A 12,931-nucleotide genomic window follows, 5' to 3' on the forward strand; every position below is an offset into this window, starting at 1 on the left:
AAGCTGGATTCAATACACAAACTCTCTGCTGATTGGAGTCATACCTGGCACAAAGGAAGATGGTGGTGGTTATTGAAGGTCATTTATCTCAGCTTCAGGAATACCTCGTCATACATATTACCTAATCAATACCATTCTACATCACTGAAACAGAAGGAACTTGAACTCAGGCCTCCTTGCTTAAGATAGGGGCACTGTCACCGCACCAAAGGAACCCTAGTTCCTCAGAGTAGTGTCCTACGCCCAACTATCTTCAACTGCTTCACCAATGACCTTCGTTCCGTCATAAGGTCAGAAGTAGGGATATTCGCCAATAACTGCGCAATGTTCAGCACCATTCATGGCTCCTCAGATACTGAATCAACTCATACACACCAATATCCAGACTGAGGCTGATAGGTGGCAAGTAAGACTCATGCCCCACAAGTGACATACAATGACCATTCCAACGAGATAATCTAACCATCATACATTTACATTCAATGGCATTACCATCTCTGAATCCTCCACTATCGACATCCTGGGAGTGACCATCAAGTTGAAACTGAACTGCACTAGCTATTCAAATACCGTGACTACAAGAGTAGGTCAGAAGCTGGAAATTTAGTGGCAGGTACCTCGCCCCCTGACTCTCCAAAACCTGTCCACCATCTAAAAGGCACAAATCAGATGGGATAGCTCCCCACTTGCCTGGGATAGAACACAGAACTGTACTGCACAGGAACCTTCCATGATGTTGTGCCAAACATAATGCCAAATTAAACTAATCCCTTCCGCCTGCCCTTGGTCCATATCCCTCCATTCCTTGGGTATTCATGTGCTTATCTAAAAGTCTCTTTAAGGACAGGTGTAGCTCCAACAGCCCTCAATAAGTTCAACAATATTATCATTATAAAACAGCACACTTGACTGGCATTCCATCATTCCCTTTCCTGCTGACTCCCACTGTGTTCTATCGACAAGGTGCACTGCTGTAGTCCAATTGCAGTTCTCCAACAGCACCTTCTAACCCCACGACCCCTGCAACCTAGAAGGAGAAGGGCAGCAGATAAGTGGGAACACCACCATTTACAAGATTACCTCCAAGTCATACACTTTCCTGACTTGAAACTATCTTGACGTTCCTTCAATGCTGCTGCGTCAAAATCTTGGAACCGTCTCCCCGGGTGCACATATCCCCCAGGAACTGTAGCGGCTGAAGAAAGGAGCTCACCAGCACCTTCTCCCGTTCCTATCGCACGACTTAACTAAACCAAAGAGAAATACTGATGGGGGGATACTGTGCAAGCAAAGGAGCTGATCAAATTCAACAATATTATTTGGATGGCACAGTGGTTCAGTGGTTAGCACTGCTGCCTCACAGCGCCAGGGACCTGGGTTCAATTCCACCCCCAGGTGACTGTCTGTGTGGAATTTGCACATTCTCCCCGCGTCTGTGTAGGTTTCCTCCAGGTGCTCCGGTTTCCTCCCACAGTCCTAAGATGTGCAGGTTAAGGGGATTGGCTGTGCTAAATTGCCCGTAGTGTCCTAAGGTGTGCAGGTTAGGGGGACTGGCCATGCTAAATTGCCTGTAGTGACCAAAGACGTGCAGGCTAGGTGGATTGGCCATGGGAAATGTAGGGGTTAGAGGGGTGGGTCTGGGTAGGATGATCTTTGGAAGGCCAGCGTGGACTCGATGGGCCAAGTGGCCTGCTTCTATATTGTCGGGATTCTACATTAGTGTATATATTTTATGCGATCAGAGGTTTAGTGAAGTAAGAGCACAATTTCAAAAAGTCCATAAGTAACCTTTCACAATTCTGTCAAACACAAAAATCTCATAAATCAGCAGATGGGGTGAAGTCTAGATTTTACGAATTGACGACTGATTTTGACATCAAGTCAGTCTGAACATGGGAGACACTCACAACGATTTGTGATTGAAGTGGAACTGACACCTGATTGGCTGGGAGTCAGATAACCCGTGTAAATAAGATAGCCAAGTACGCTATTTAAAGAAAGCAAATATAGCAACTGGAAACATCAAGCCAAATGCTATTGCTACATTTCATTGCCTGCGTATATAAACTCAACAGCACAAAACTCAGCAGAGATTTGCGTTTAGGAAGAAATTATTGAAACAGAAGGGCAGACATGTTTGTTTACAAACATATCGAAGTAAATGAATGCTCCTGTGTTCTTTAGTAGTATGTGTCATTGGGAATTAAATCACTGGGCAGACATAGCACTAACTATCCTTAGAGAATTCTTTTGATGTTAAGATTAAGATGCCTCAGCTGCTTCTTTCCCTTTTCCTAAATCACTGGGCCAAAGATCTTCAAAGGAATCCCATGCCCTAGCCATGAACCCACATCTTTCTCTCGTTTCACGTTTATAGCCTCCTTGAGCAGTCGCTAAGTTCACCCCTGTTCAAGAGAATGACCTCCTGACCCTTTGACCCTATTCCCACTAACCTCCCAGACTCCTACAGTGCAGTCTGGATGCCTTATTAAGTATAACGGCTGTGTTTTTGTTTTAGCATTCAGGAAACCTGGCAGTGAAATGGACCCAGCTGAAGAAAGCAGGTATGTATTGTTTTCTATAGCACTGCTTGTGGGCCAAGAGAAAGATCGCTCATTGGGCTACTCCAGCAAATCTTCGGCTACAAACAGCTAACTGTGTCGCCGCCACAGTCCAAACCAGTGATCTTGAGTCCACATCCAGCCCAGTACCCTCACGGATTCCAGTCCAAAGTCTTCTACGTGCACCCACGCCCATCTCCTAGCCAAGTTGCCAGAAACTGCCTCTGAGATTCGGAGAGTTGTAGCCTTCTTCTCCAGCAGTTATGTCAGGCAATCTGGGGCCATATCTTGCAGAATATTGGGAAACCTACCAAGAATAAAACTCCACTGTCGCTTGACATTTCTTCCTCCCCTTAACTGAGTGTAAAGGCTGATCTCACAGCACTTCAGCTATCAAGAAAGCAGTAACTGTTACCCACCTCCATCCACTAGTGCTGGACTAACCTGTGTCAGGCTGTTCTAAAAAGCCTGTTGTGCCTCAGAAAAGGAATGGTCTTTGACCTGCAGCAAGATCGAATCATTGGCATGTTGTACCAATACAGCGGGGTCCTCTGTATTGCCTCTGTCCTGGTTGATCGTGGCTGGTGTTGTGAAAGCACACATCATCATAGAAACAGCAGTTAGACTCTACAACGCCTTCACGAGCAAAATGGCTGAGAATGCATTCATAATTAGCACCAACAATTTCCGCTTCTGCTGCTGGCCACATGAAGGTCATGTAGCAGCTTCACTTGGGTGTCTGTCCTTCGTACAACTGATGAGCCTTGAAGAAATTCCTGAATGACCCTGCCGAGCCTTAATGAGAGGATACTCGCTTTCGTCAGAATGATCCAGTTTGATTCCGCAGGGATTATCCTTAAATTTCTCGTTCCACTTGGATTAAATCTTTCCTAGAGACAGCAACGCAGAACTGAGGGCTGGGACTTTAGCTGCAGAGATGGGAAGACAGTGACGGGGACCCTGTTTTAAAGATTTGGAATCAAGTCCAAATGTATGAGTTTTCAGGAATTCAGTCATTTCTTTGCCTGTGAGTTTCCTGCCCCCAGGCCCGGGAGGCTAGCAGATGGAAATTCGACAGCACAAGACTTCAGTAAAGCTATCTTCAGTTCTGGTTTCTGATTGTTTGAGTTTTAACCTCAGACCTGAGTTGTCCATTGATGGAAGTGAGCATTCGGGTATTCATAGTTCTTAATACATCAGAGTTCAGTTGAACTGTTATTGGATTGGAGATATCTGCTCTCCTCCAATTCTAAGTCCACTGATGTCTTGGATTTTAGTTGTTCCACCAATGACGGCCATTCCTTTAGCTGCCTTGGCCCTAACTCTGGAATACCCTCGCCAAAGCTTTCTTTCCTCTGTTAAAACACTCTTCAAAATCAACCATCTCTGGTCAGCTGTCCTGTGAGATCTTTATACAGCACCATGGCAAGTGATAACGTCCCTGTTGGGGTGCTTTACCACCAAGGCACCATATAAATGCAATATGCCGTTGTTGTAAACACCAAGGAAAGGAGCAGAAGACTTCCTCAAGATTTGGGAAAGAGAAAAGAAATTTCTCACACACCCTCTTCCCACTCCAAACCATATTCTACAGCATCTCCAAGAAGACAATTTAGGATTGATGGGAAGGAATTTTCTTGGATCAGTTCAGAAGCATCCAACATAGCACCAAATTATTCGAGGCTGGGAAGATGAAGACCACTGTTTTCGGACTCTGTCTCACTCCCTGTCACCTAGCCACCAACACCATTCATTTCCCTGGCAACAGTCTGAGATTAATTTAACCTGTTTACAACCTTTGGTGTCATATCAGGTCTCCAGGTGAGTTTCTGACCTCCTGGTCCTACCATCACTGAGATCCTACATTCCCACCTCTGACTTTTATCTGCTCACCTGCTGCAGAGACCTTTATTCGAGACATTGTAAGCTCAAAACGTGTGTATTCCAGTTCAATCCCAGTTGGTCTCCTATATTCTACCCTCTGCAAACCTAAAGTCATCCAAACTCTACTGCCCACGACACTGAGACTATTTACAAATCACCCTCGTGTTTGCTGACCCAAACTGGCTCCCAGTCAAGCAATGGGATTTGAAAATCATCACTGCGCTTTCAAATCCCTCCTTGGCTTTACTTAGTTCTGACGTCTCTTCCAGCATAAAACTCTGAGATACCCATACTCCTCAAATTTAAGCATCCTGCCCACCTCTCACTTTAGTCACTCCAACACTAGTTGCCTCAGTCCTAATCTCCGGAATTCCATTTCCAGAACTCTCCACTTCTCTCCTCGCCTTCCTCTTTTAAGACACTCCTTCAAAGCTCTCTCCTTAACCAAGCCTTTGTTTACCTGACCTAATATCTTATGGAACGAGCTGCCAGAGGAAGTGGTGGAGGATGGAACATGTACAACATTTAAAAGGCATCTGGATGGGCACATGAATAGGAAAGGGTTTAGAAGGATATGGGCCAAATGTTGGCAAATGGGAATAGATTTATATAGGATAGCTGGTTGGCATGGACGAATTGGATTGAAGGGTCTGTTCAGGCTCATATTTCACTCCTTTGAAGTGCCTTCAGTGACTTAATGACATCAGCCACACTATATAGTGAGGGGAGACGGTGGTGTAGCAGTAAGTAACTGTTCGACTAATCAGAAGCCCAGGGTAATGCTTTGGAAATACAGGTTCGGATCCCACTACAGCAATTATTAGAATTTCAATTTAACCAATATATCTGGAACATAAAGGGCACCTCAGTGATGGCAATCATCGATGGTCACAGGAGGCCACCTCTTTCACTAATGTCCTTTAGGAAGGAAATCTGTCATCCTTCCCTGGTTTGGCCTACATGTGACTCCAGATGAAGTTGATTCTTACTGTCCCTCTAAAATACTTTAGCAAGCCACGCACTTCAAAGGCAATTAGGGATGGACAATAAATGTTGGCCTGGCCAGTGATGCTCACATCCCACGAAAGAACAGGTATAGCCAGTAAGTTGTTCTGTTGTTGGGGTTTCAGCTACAAAAGCATCTGGATTGTTAGGATTGGACCAGGGGATCTCAACACGAGACTTAACAGAAAACAGTCTCAGTGCTGTCCGATTCTACCTACTAGAACGTACACGTTAGGATCGGGTTGGATCTTCTCTATAATAGTTGACGTTCGCTGTCTGCCAGAGTTGAAGCTGTAGATGGGAGCGAACATCCTTAATCCAGCAGGAAGCATCATGGGGCATGGATAGGGTGAATAGCCAATGTCTTTTCCCCAGGGTGGGGGTGTCCAAAATTAGAAGTCATGGGCTTAAGGGGAGAGGGGAAAGATTTAAAAGGGACCTAAGGGGCAACTTTTTCACACAGAGGGTGATGTGTGTATGGAACGAGCTGCCAGAGGAAGTGGTGGAGGCTGGTACAATTACAACATTTAAAAGGCATCTGGATGCGTACATGAATAGGAAGGGTTTAGAAGGATATGGGCAAATGGGACTAGATTACTTTAGGATATCTGGTCAGCACGGATGAATTGGATTGAAAGGCCTGTTTCTGCGCTGTACAACTCTATGACTCAATGCCTTTAGAATCAATGCCTTTAGCTGAGGAAGGGGAAACAAGTGGGAGTGAAGTACCAGAAAAACCTGGAAACATGTTGTCACCCTCGACTGTGAAATAATTTTACAACAGCAGGTGAGAGGCTGGGAAGCACGAGAGGGTTAACTCACCTCAAAACCCATCCACCATCTACAAGTACGGATGCTGACAAAGTATTTGCCACTTGCCTGGATAAGTGCTGCTCCAACAATATTCAAACCCCACACTATCTAGGACAATGGGGCCATATGAGTAGTGTTTTATTTGTCACGTTAAATGTTCACTCCCTCCACCATTGAATCCCAGGGGCAGCAGTGTACACTATCTGTAAGCTGCACTGCATTAACTGACCAACGTTCCTTCAACAGCATCTTCCAAAGCCATGATTTCTATCCCCTGCCCAGGACGACATGGGCAGCAGGTACATAGGAACACCACCAATTACAAGTTCCCCTTCAAACCACTCCCCATTCTGACCTGGAACTATATTTGATTTGATTTGATTTATTATTGTCACATGTACCTAGGTACAGTACAAAGTTTTGTTTTGCATGCAGTACAGGCAGATCATACCATACAAAGTGCATTCGGATAACAGAACACAGTGAGGAAGACAGAGTTGTGGCTGGAGAGAATGTGCACAGACAGTGAAATCAACATTAAATTTAAAATTTGAGGGGTCCATTCAGAAGTCTAATAACAGCAGGGAAGAAGCTGTCCTTGAATCTGTTCCTATGCATATAGAAACCTTATATCTCTTGCCCGACAGAAGAGAGAGGAAGACAGTATTACTAGGATGGGAGAGGTCTTTGATTGTGTTAGTTGCTTTCCCAATGTAGCAGTAAGTATAGATGGAGTGAATGAATGGAAGGCTCATTTGCAATATGGACTGAGCTGTGTTCACGACTCTACATAATCCCTATAACACAGAGTGGAGCTGGAGGAGCACAGCAGGCCAGGCAGCATCAGAGGAGCAGGAAAGGTGACATTTTGGATCGGGTCCCTTCTTCAGGAATGTTCTGAAGAAGGGTCCCGACCCGAAACATCAACTTTCCTGCTCCTCTGATGCTGCCTGGCCTGCTGTGTTCCTCCAGCTCCGCACTGTGTTATCTCTGACTCCAGCATCTGCAGTTCTTACTATCTCTATATAATCCCCGTTCCTTCACAGTCGCTGGGTTAAAATCGTGGAACTCTCTCCCTAACAACACTATGGATGTCCCCATGGACTGTAGTGGTTCCAAAAAATAGCAATGCGAGATGAGCAATAAATACTGCCTTAGACAGTGATATTAACAATCCATGAAGGAAAAAAATATGGACTTTGCTTTATTCATTTGTGCACCTGTACATATCTTACTGTTCTGCTTTATGATCCTTGACAATTTAGCTGCAGAAAATTCTGGAAGTAGCTACATAACAAAGACCATCCACAACCTCATCACCTCAGGTGACCTCCCACCCACGGCCTCCAACCTCATCGTTCCCCAACCCCGCACCGCCCGCTTCTATCTCCTTCCCAAAATCCACAAACCTGAATGCCCTGGTCGACCCATTGTCTCCGCCTGCTCCTGCCCCACTGAACTTATCTCCACCTATCTTGACTCCATTTTCTCCCCCTTGGACCAGGAACTCCCTACCTACGTCCGTGACACCACCCACGCCCTCCACCTCCTCCAGAACTTCGAATTCCCCGGTCCCCAACACCTCATCTTTACCATGGACATCCAGTCCCTATACACCTGCATTCCCCATACAGATGGCCTAAAGGCCCTCCGCTTCTTCCTGTCCCGCAGGCCCGACCAGTCCCCCTCCACTGACACCCTCATCCGCTTAGCTGAACTCGTCCTCACCCTCAACAACTTCTCTTTCAATTCCTCCCACTTCCTACAGACAAAAGGGGTGGCCATGGGTACCCGCATGGGCCCAAGCTATGCCTGCCTCTTCGTAGGTTACGTGGAACAATCCCTCTTCCGCACCTACACTGGCCCTAAACCCCACCTCTTCCTCCGTTACATTGATGACTGTATCGGTGCCGCCTCGTGCTCCCACGAGGAGCTCGAACAGTTCATCCACTTCACCAACACCTTCCACCCCAACCTTAAGTTCACCTGGACCATCTCTAACACCTCTCTCACCTTCCTGGACCTCTCTGTCTCCATCTCTGGCAACCACCTAGAAACCGATATCCATTTCAAGCCCACCAACTCCCACATCTATCTAGAATACACCTCCTCCTACCCACCTTCCTGTAAAAATGCCATCCCCTATTCCCAATTCCTTCGCCTCCACCGCAACTACTCCCAGGATGAGGCATTCCACTCCTGTACATCTCAGATGTCCTCGTTTTTCAAGGACCACAACTTCCCCCCCTCAGTGGTCGAGAACGCCCTCAACCGTGTCTCCCACATTTCCCGCAACTCATCCCTCACACCCCGTCCCCGCAATAACAACCAAAAAAGAATCCCCCTCGTCCTCACGTACCACCCCACCAACCTCCGGATCCAACGCATCATCCTCTGACACTTCTGCCATCTGCAATCCGACCCCACCACCAAAGACATCTTTCCCTCCCCACCCTTATCTGCTTTCCAGAGAAACCACTCTCTCCGTGACTCCCTTGTCTGCTCCATACTCCCCTCCAGCCCCACCACACCCGGCACTTTTCCCTGCAACCGCAGGAAGTGCTACACCTGTCCCCACACCTCCTCCCTCATCCCCATCCCAGGCCCCAAGAAGACTTTCCACATCAAGCAGATGTTCACCTGCACATCTGCCAATGTGGTATACTGCATCCGCTGTACCCGTTGTGGCCTCCTCTACATCGGGGAAACCAAGCGGAGACTCGGGGACCGCTTTGCAGAACACCTACGCTCGGTTTGCAATAAACAACTGCACCTCCCAGTCGCCAACCATTTCAACACCCCCTCCCATTCCTCAGACGACATGCCCATCCTGGGCCTCCTGCAGTGCCACAACGATGCCACCCGAAGGTTGCAGGAACAGCAACTCATATTCCGCTTGGGAACCCTGCAGCCCAATGGTATCAATGTGGATTTCACAAGCTTCAAAATCAACCCTCCCCCTACCGCATCCCAAAACCACCCCAGCTCATCCCCGCCTCCCTAACCTGTTCTTCCTCCCACCTATCGCCTCCTCCCACCTCAAGCCCCACCCCCATCTCTACCTACTAACCTCATCCCGCCCCCTTGACCTGTCCGTCCTCCCTGGACTCCTCCCTACCTCTCCACCTACACTCACCTTTACTGGCTCCATCCCCGCCTCTCTGACCTGTCTGTCTCCTCTCCACCTATCTTCTCCTCTATCCATCTTCTATCCGCCTCCCCCTCTCTCCCTATTTATTTCAGAACCCCCTTCCCCTCCCCCATTTCTGAAGAAGGGTCTAGGCCCGAAACGTCAGCTTTCCTGCTCCTATGATGCTGCTTGGCCTGCTGTGTTCATCCAGCTCTATACCTTGTTATCCCAAATAATCCATTTTAGTGATGTTGGCAGGGAGCGAAGTGTTCACCAGAAAGTTGGGAACAACTCTTCCAGCTGTCATTGAAATTGTACCATGGGATCTCTAAGTCAATGACACTTCCATCTCCTGAATAACAAGTAACAGAATAATAAAAAATGATAATTAATAAATCTGGACCACAGTGGGTGAAGAGGTGGATATCACAAGGTGAAGGCTCAACAAGACAGATGACAGTGCCTGAGGTGGGAGAGCCAAGGCATATCGGAAACTGAGAGATGGGATGGAATTTTACATTAGAACGTTACCCTTTTCATTGAATTCTAACCAATGTGGCAGCAAAGTCTGCTTTGATGCTAATCTCTTTACTCCACTGGTTCATTTATGGTCAAAAAATTGTGATCGGACACAATTAAAAAATAAGACATCTTTACACTAAGGGAAGATCAGATTCTAGAAATACGGCTTCCCATTTCTAGGGTTCACAGGATGAAAGCTAGCTTAATGAGCCAAGCAACACTATCATGAGCCTTTTAAAAACAAAACCAAGCCTGTGGTTTTGTTCTCAAGCTAAGGAGCTGGATATGATGGCCGACCTTGCTGATGTCAACCTCCCTGCTTCTAAAGGAAACAGAAGTGACAGTTCAACACATTAGTTTAAAAGAAAGGTTAGCTTTGTTGGATTAGCACAGCTCTGATTCTCTTTCCTGCTGGTCAGAAGATTTTGCACAGGAGTCTCACTCTTGACAGAATTCAGGTCGATACTTGAGTGGAATGCCGCATTGTCGACAGTGCTACGTTTCAGAGGAGACATTATGCAGAGGCTGCTAAAAGATCCCACTGCACAGAAATGCCCCTGTTTCACGGCCAGTACTTATCTCTGGTTGTGAAGTGCTTTACAACTGCCTGTGTATGCGAAATACTTAAATAAGATCTCATCCTTTCTTTGTAATAAACACTTTTCGGATGATTCATCCGAGCTTTTACTCACTGTTTCAGCACCCAACTTTTATTCCAGTAAATCATTTATGACCGTCAATATAGTACAGTAGATCTTCAGTATTATATCCTCTAACTTGGGTGGACATTAGCATTGGGAGAGTACAAAAAGTTAGTATCTACCCCAATATCAGGACTCACAATGACCTTTCCTGTAGACATATGCACACATAAATATATGCATATTGTGTATATTACATAGACTGTATTTAAAATATATGATAGTACTTAGAAACATAGAAAATAGGAGTAGGCCATTCAGCCCTTTGAGCTTGTTCTACCATTCAGTATGATCATGTATAATCATCTAACTCAGTTCCCTTTCATCCCTTTAGCCAAATGGAACTGTTTATTCATCAATCAATCCAACCATTACTGCTACTTGTAGAATTCACAATTTCTAGATCTCCGTATTCCAAAGGTTGTAATTCTTTGGGAAAATTTCTCAAATACTTTTCAGTCTAATCTATCACCTTGGCTCACGCTCTCAAAGATATTCATTCTGCACTGTTATTACAGTCTCCATTACTAAACCCTGTTACTAAACATTAGTTACATTAAAGTGGGCACTGCATAATATGGGAAAAGCTATGATGAATGGGCTGAAGGTATAAAAGTTACATAGATCTCTAAATTCTTTCGAAAAGTTGTCAGAATTTATGTTCACAGAATTGCTATATGAGAGGGTGGAGCTGGAGCTCAGCTTCTCTATTAAAGATATAGCTTTAAGGATTTTGCACAGCCGTGTTAAATGGAGGGGCTTACACTGTTGAGGCAAGGTCAGAAATCACACGACAATGAACGCAACTATTTGTACGAATTTCAATCGGTCAATGATGGGCCATGTCCACTAACGTTTTCCTGATGGGATTAATACACTGACAAGTGGAAGAGCACCCCTGACAGCCATGACCTCTGACTATTTGGAAAAAGCAAGCAGCTGGTTGAGAACAGGGCCCAGAGAAAACAGGCAAGTGAATCATGTACCTTTCCAACTCCTTTCTCCCTCCACAGCAAATGCGGCAGAGACTGGCCTGCCAAGGCAGGAGGTCCTGAGCTAGACCACATAATGTTTATTGATCACCATGAGGCAAATCAACACCTTACAAAGTGCAAGTTTGCCCAGAAGGGTTAACCCAAAGTAACAGGATGTCTTCCAATGTGTTGTTCCTTGTCCTTTTGTTTTTACATTGCTAGCAAGTTAAATATTCGTTACCTATTCTTAATTCCCCTCCAACTGAGTGGCTTCCTGGGCCATTGCTGAGCCTGCCAGATTCCTGTAAGTCTGGATTCACATGGGCTACACCAGTTTGATGACAGTTTCAGTGCCAGCCTTACTGAGATGAGCGTTATAGATTTTTTTCTCTAATCAACCTGTTCAGAGATGTTGTTACACACATCGGGAGCAGGTAGGACTTGAACTCAGCTCTCCAGGCTCAGAGGTCCAGATTCTACCACTGTGCTGCAATATTCCAAACCTAATCATTGAATTTGAATTCCAGTAGCTGCTATGATGTGATATGAACTCATGTCACCGTCTACTCACATTGCCACTACACCACAGTCTCTAGGGGTACTAAAATGTAAGTTTTTCCTCCACAGATGGCTTTATCCGATTCAGCAAGGCTCTGATTATCTCTCACAACGTACAAAACTGAGTGTGGATATTGAAGTTTTGAAGAATCCAACACACATTCATGACAACAAACTGTTGTATAAAATCATTACATTCCTCAGGCACGCAGAGTCTGGCTTATTATGAAGTTACAAAACAGAAGCATTCTTCCAGTAGAGTGTCATGCTTGAAGTGATTCTAGGTAAGATGGAGTATAAGATCTTTATACTCTCAGGTCACATGGTGTGATATAGTGATGATGTCACGGGCATGTCTCTTAAAGGCATACAGACATACTGACTGAGAGACATGACACGACACGCTACACTGCTGTCGTGTGTAATAGGATGTAGATGCAACCAGCAGGGACATCCGTGTAATCCAAGCCTTATCACACATAAAGCATGATTTAATGCCTTCAGCTTTACCTCATCACGCAGTTCGAGTAGTGAACTTCGGAAGGCTCCTCAGGTGACCTGAGCAACAGGGGCAGAGCCATAGAGTCACACAGCATGGAAACAGACCCTTTGGTCCAACTCGTCCATGCTGACCAAGTTTCCCAAACTAAACTAGTCCCATTTGCCTGCATTTAGCCCATATCCCTCTAAACATTTCCTATTCATGTACCTGTCCAAATATTTTTGAAATGCTCTAACTGTACCTGTATCTATCAATTCATTGTATACTCGCACCACCCTCTG

General features: G+C 45.6%; 1 protein-coding gene across 1 annotated transcript in view; it reads right to left on the bottom strand.

Annotated features, from left to right (window-relative positions):
* slc24a3 (solute carrier family 24 member 3) overlaps positions 1 to 12,678 on the bottom strand; it is a 314,482-nt gene extending 301,804 nt beyond the window's left edge. The window contains exon 1 of the mRNA XM_048601427.1: positions 12,659 to 12,678. The gene's annotated coding sequence lies outside the window, so the exon portion shown is untranslated. The remainder of the gene's footprint in view (positions 1 to 12,658) is intronic.
* Positions 12,679 to 12,931: the final 253 nt, after the last annotated feature.

The sequence above is a fragment of the Rhincodon typus genome, chromosome 9 (genome assembly GCF_021869965.1).
Source record: "Rhincodon typus isolate 14 chromosome 9, sRhiTyp1.1, whole genome shotgun sequence".
NCBI lineage: Eukaryota > Metazoa > Chordata > Chondrichthyes > Orectolobiformes > Rhincodontidae > Rhincodon > Rhincodon typus.